Genomic DNA, 6779 nt, shown 5'->3' with positions numbered 1-6779 from the left:
AGTTCGTAATCGTACACAAGTCGAATGAGATTTTTTAAACTATTTTCATGAATACAATTAAACATAACTTAAATCAATTTAACAAAAATTTGACTTTTTAACTTAATTTTAAATATTCAATAATACATACTTTTTTTTTTAACCAATGCGAGTTAAGCTTAAAATAATAATTAAATAAAAAATTATATTAATTAAAGTAAATTATATCACATACTTTATTGCTTTATGATGGAAAGAAAGAGATCACTATCATGCCTAATGATCGCTGTAGCTGGACCCAAAATGTACCAACTTGTAATCCATTTGTCAATTAATTCAAAAATAAAACAATACAGCTTATTAACCCATTGTTTTTAACAATTATTTGTGAAAAATAATTCAATGCACGTGAGTGAGGAGGGAGACTTGTTCAGAAAAAAATGGACCATAATTGATAATTAGATAGAGTGTAATCATTTCCACAAAAGTAAAATTTTGAAATTAAAAAAAATGGACTATAATTAGATAGAATGTCTAATCATTTCCACAAAAGTAAAATTTCGAAAATGTATTATTTAAATAATTTAGATGGAGAAAAAAATTTGATAATTTTGAAAAAACGATATGATTTAGGTAAAAAAACTTAAAATGTATTAATATTTATATATAAATAATTAAAAAATAATATTTTAAAAATAAATAATATTAATATTTTGGTTAATGAATTAAGTGATTTTATTTTTAAGAAATAAATGAAACGATATTTAATTTTGTATGAGTTATTAAAATAAATCAAATCGAACCCGCCTAAGATATCAAGTCTCTAATCAATTAATAAACTTATATATTTTTTTTTGTAAATTAATATTAAAAAGTAACACCTAAAAGTCACCGAGTTAATATTTCAATTTCTATCCAAAGAATTGTCGTAATTTGAAATTAGGTCTAATTCGGTTTGGTTGTTAAAATAATTCAAATAAAGTCAAACATTATATCACTTCACTTAAGACTCATCTAATAAATCATTCAATTTATTAATCAAAATATTAAAATATTTTTATTTTTAATTTTATTTATATATCAATACACTTTAAGTATTTTTACAAAAAAATAATCATTATCTTCAAAAAAAAAAAAAAAATTATTATTTTTCTCTAGATTATTCAAATAACCCAAATCTAAACAAACACTTGGATTTGGATGATATGGAGGTGTATGTTACATCATTTCAAAATAAAATAAAAATAATGAATTTGTTTCATATTAACAAAAAAAAAAAAAAAAAAAAAATTAAAATAGTGAATTTGTTTCATATTAAATAAGCTGTTTTGACTTAATAATTATTTTTATTAAACTTTGAAGTCAAACATAACCTTGTGGTTAAATTAGAATTGAAGACCGTTAGATCAATCAAAATCAAAATATATATATATAAAAAATGATGCTTAATTTTTAAAGTGTCCGGATTGTCGGGTCGAGAGCTAAAATTAATTTGGATATATATGTGAGAGTAAATTTATACTTGAGTCGGATTGTGGGTTGACTCGCCTATAAATTTAAACGATTAAAAATAAAATAAAAAATGCTATAGGTATAGTTCGAACTTGCAACATAACAAAACAAGTATAACTCTTTAACAAACTAGGCTAATAACACTTTATATTTTAAATTCAACACAAAATTTGATAAACGCGAGACATTTTAACCATATAAGTTCAACATTTTAAGTAACTAATATTAATATATATATATATATATATATATATATATATATATATATATATATATATATATATATATATATATATATATATATATATATATATATATATATATATATATATATATATATATATATATATATATATATAATCATGATTATCGGTTCGAGAGCGGTGATTAATTTGGATATATGTGAGAGTAATTAATATTTGGGTCGAATTGTGAGTTGACCTGCCCATAAACATTTTTACCGTAATATTATTTTCACGGTTTTTTATATTATTACTCGTACAAATACACGGGATACATGCTAGTTTGATTTGATTTATTTGATGCAATTTAAAACTAGTCATTTAAAAATAAATTAAAATGTAATTAAATTAAACGATTTTATTTGATACATTGAGATGCATTGTTTTGACATTAACAATAAGACAATTAATGGTTAAGAAGAATGATCTTTCATTCATTTTGACATTAACAATAATGCAATTAATGGCAAAAAAAAAAACAACTTCCTATATAAGTTTATTATTTCAAACCATTTTCAAAATAAATAAAAGAGGCCACAATTATATTTATCTATTGAAAATAAAAAAATAGTTATTTCATAATTTTCTTAAAATTTCATCTATTTGATTGTGGTTTCACCAAATTTCGTTTTGTTTATTATGATAGTAATTATTTCATATTTTTCAATATGTATTGATTATATTGCTGAATAATTTCCAAATTCAATGTAATTTATGAAATAGGCACCCACATGATCAACTTTATCATAATAGGAACAAATTATCACAATTTTGCTCTTTTACAAATTATTATTATTATTTTCTTTCAAATAATTACTTTTATTGTGGATTTTGGAATTTTTTTCAAATGTCCTGATCTACAGTTTTGGGCCATGAGATACATTTATAACACTTGGGCCGTGTATGATATATTGGGCAGAACTTGTTTTAATTTTGAGATTAGTTAGTTGGAAGTATATAGATTATAGACATACATCCAAATTCAAGGACTAAGATTGATTAATTTATTATTATTATTAAATTTTGTTTTTTAACTTAGAAAGTTATAGTCACACTCAGATACGGATATAGGTAGGGGTTCGGGCGGGCGGAAGCCTATCTCGAAAAAAAAAAGATTTATTTATTATTTTTTTTGTTACGGTTAAAATTTGACTATACCGTTAATTTCTTAAAAATTTCAATATACTTCAATGTTTGTTTATTTAATTATTAAAAAAATAATAAAACTTACATTTATTTACTAGTTTTATTCAGAATTTTCTTGTCAATTTTTAAGTCCATTCAATTTTTTTTTTAAACCCACCCAACCCTAATTCCTAGTTCCGTTCCTACTCACACCTTAAATACATGATATATAATAAACAATTAAGTTTCAAATTGACCAAACACAATTAAAAAACTAATCTATTTATTAAGTATATATATATATATATATCCATTAAAATGAAATAATATCCAAATTTCTAAGGATGTTTGGACTAAAACATTGAAGTTCTAACAAAATGTAAGACTTTATTGGGTGCATGACATGACTCACTCATGGATGCATTATTTAGATTGTTCAAACTCCATATATTGACAAAGACTGCACTGAAATGATCAGTTATTGCAAAATAGGGTTGTGGATTGGACCCATTCATCAACTTGCATTATAAGCTTGTCGATTATAGGACGGATTTCACATTCATGATGATGATTTTGTTATTAATACATTAATTTTAAACTATCATTAATATTAGAGTAGATGATTATAGTATATCAAAATCTCGGTATGTTACAAGTAAAATACCGATCATACATAATATTGACATAATATTGACGGTATATTGAGATTTCGATACAATATCGATATTATACCTAATCATATTTATTTGAAAAACAATTTCAGTATGATAAGTATAGAAACGTTAAATATAACAAAAATTAAAGAGTTTTGTTTTAAAATAATTTTTTTTTAAATCTAATATTTATAGAGACTAACTTAGCAAACAAGTTTTATAACTCGAAAAATTAAATACAATAATATTATAATTTAGTTATATTTTGATCTAATTTTTAAAAAATTAAGTTTTTTTTAAATGAAGTAACAATTTTGTTAAAGAATAAAATAAATTTGTTAAGGTTAAAGATAGAATAAAGACATTGATACATTTAAATAAGATAGGTTGATCAATTGACTATCTTTTGATTTGGTTAAAAAAAATATGTAAATCTAATTTTTAAAATAAAAATAAAAACTTAATTATTTATAATTTTAGTCTGATTACTGGTTTGTTTATAGAATTGTATGAATTTAGGTTTGATTACTGGTTTGTTTATAGAATTGTATGAATTGTAGCTGGAGTACTGGTGGTGTGTGGTTCAGGGTGAAAATCACTTGACAAGGCAAATTTACGGATTTAGGGTCAAACCACCAGACCCAAACTTGCTCCGAAAAAAAAAATACTTAAATTATTCGAAATATTGGTTCATCGATGGGAACCCAAATTTTAAAAGTTATTTTTCCGACTCATTTGACGTTTTTTTCCTTTTAAGTTTAACATATTTTTACGTTATTACTATATTTATTTATAGATTAAACATAATTTGAATCAATTTAACAAAATTTTAAACTTTCAATTTAATTTTAAATCATTCAATGATACATTAAAAAAAAAAATTAATCCATGTATTAATTTGTAAAAAATTATCAAATAAATAATTTATAAAATATTATACCAACTTGAGTACCCAACCCGTAGGATCACGGTAGCTGGACCCAAAATGAATAGTAATTGTACCAACTTTTAATCCATTTGTTAATTAATTAAAAAATAAAACAATATAGTTCTTACTAAGTCTCTTCAATTTGAGAGTTTTCGTAAAATCGTTTCCAATTGTAAATTCGTTAAATCTAGAATTTATTTAAATTCGTAAGAGTTTAATTTTAAAAAATAATATATATATTATTATTATTTATATACAATTAAATATTTTACACTTAAACTAATTTTAAAAATTTATATATTTAAATATAAAATTAATTAAAAAATAATAATAAGTAAATAATACTACTAAAAAAATTATACTTAAAAAATTACTTATATTAATTTTTATAAAAAATTAATATAAATTTTATTTGAATAAAAAATAACTTTATTTTTTAATTTTTAGATATAAATTTATTTTTTTAAACGTAAAATCGTATAGAGTTGTAAAATCGAAATTATTTATAGTAAAATCGTAAAATCTTATTATCGTATATTTAAAATCGTAAGAGTTTACCTATTTAAGAGTTTACTTAAAATTAGACTCGTTAACCTAATGTGAAATCGTAAAATCGTAATATCTTAAGAGTTAACTCGAGATTTTAACAGTCTTAGTTCTTACCAACATTAACACATTGTTTTTAACAACAATAATTTTGGGAGATAATTTAAAAAATAAAATGAAATAACGCAATCTAATGGATATAAATCCTCAACTCTCTTTATTTTCTCTTCTTATACATTTATTTTTTTACATCCAATAAATTAAAATGGCATATCATCCCCTTTTCTAATTTACATCTCCCGGCTACTCCCCATTCCTCTTGCTTTTAACCATTATTTGTGAAAAAAAAGATTCAATCTATGTGAGTGAGGAGGGAGTGTGTTCAGAAGTAATGGTACATATATAATTAAATATGAGTGTCTAATCATATTTACACAAAAGTAAAAATAATAGTGAGGAGGGAGGGAGTTTGTTCAGAAGGAGGTACATATATAATTAAATATGAGTGTATCATATTTACACAAAAGTAAAATAACTTAACCACAAGTCTACTAATTAATTAGTAAAATTATATGCTTGTAAAATTAATATTCAAAAGGTAAAACCCATGTGGCGAAGTTAATATTTCAGTTTCTATTCATGTGAGGAATTGTTAAAATTAGGATTTCGATTATATGAAGGTGTATGTTTCATAATTTCAAAATAAAATAAAAAAAATGAATTTGTTTCATATTAACAAAAATCAAAATAGTGAATTTGTTCCATATTAAAAAAAGAAATATAATAAAATAAAATGTTTTAACTTAATAATATTTCCATTAAAATTGAAGTCAAGCATAGCCTTGTGGTTAAATTAGAATTGAAGAACCTTAGATCAATCAAATTTGATTTGATTTTACTTGATGTAGTTTAAAATTAATCAATTAAAAATAGATTAAAATGGACTTGAATGAAATGATTTTATTTCATACATTAAAATAATGTAATTAATGAGTTATCTCAAACTTAAACACTTATTCTTAAACTCAAAATAGTACCCGAATATCTCTAAAATTTGGACCTTATGCTAAAAAGAAAATTTGTTATCATTTTTTTTATAAAACTTATTATATTTTATGTTTTTTTTAAAAAAGTCCATTGGGTACCCGTATACCAGATACACGTGGGTACTCGATGGTCGGGTTCGAGTTTGAGTATTGTAAACCGGGTTCGGGGTCGGGGATGAGAAATAAAAATGATTACCCGATTGGGTTCGGGGAAGGGAGTATGCGAATCCCAAAATTGATACACGATACCCAAAATATTAATATATATATATTTGTTAAAATTTAAAATGACTTTTTAAATTCTACATCATTACCTTCGTTACAAATTTTACAATAAATATTTCAATTTATCTTTCCCATGACACTCTAATCTTCTATTTATTTAATAACAAAATATTTTGTCTCTCTGTTCACTATTTATTTTTTATTGTTCAATCTTCTCTCTATTATTTTTTTTGAACTTTATGTATTTTCTCTTTCTATTCACTCTCATTTTTTATTTTCAAGATCAACATTTCTTCATCTTTCTTCAACCTTCTCTTTAATTTTTTTTTGGTTGAACTTCATGTATTTTCTCTTTCTATTCACTCTTCATTTTTTATTTTCAATATCAACATTTTTTTTTATCTCTTCATCTTTCTTCAACAATCTCTCTAGGTTTTTTTTTGAATTTCATGTATGCAATAACAACAACGTTATTATTTTTTCAACTTCTACAACATAACTATGCAAGTAAGTAATATTTTTT

This window comes from Impatiens glandulifera, chromosome 6 (genome assembly GCF_907164915.1).
Source record: "Impatiens glandulifera chromosome 6, dImpGla2.1, whole genome shotgun sequence".
NCBI classification, from domain to species: domain Eukaryota; kingdom Viridiplantae; phylum Streptophyta; class Magnoliopsida; order Ericales; family Balsaminaceae; genus Impatiens; species Impatiens glandulifera.
The sequence above is the reverse complement of the archived record's forward strand: the minus strand, read 5'-3'. Positions refer to the sequence as shown.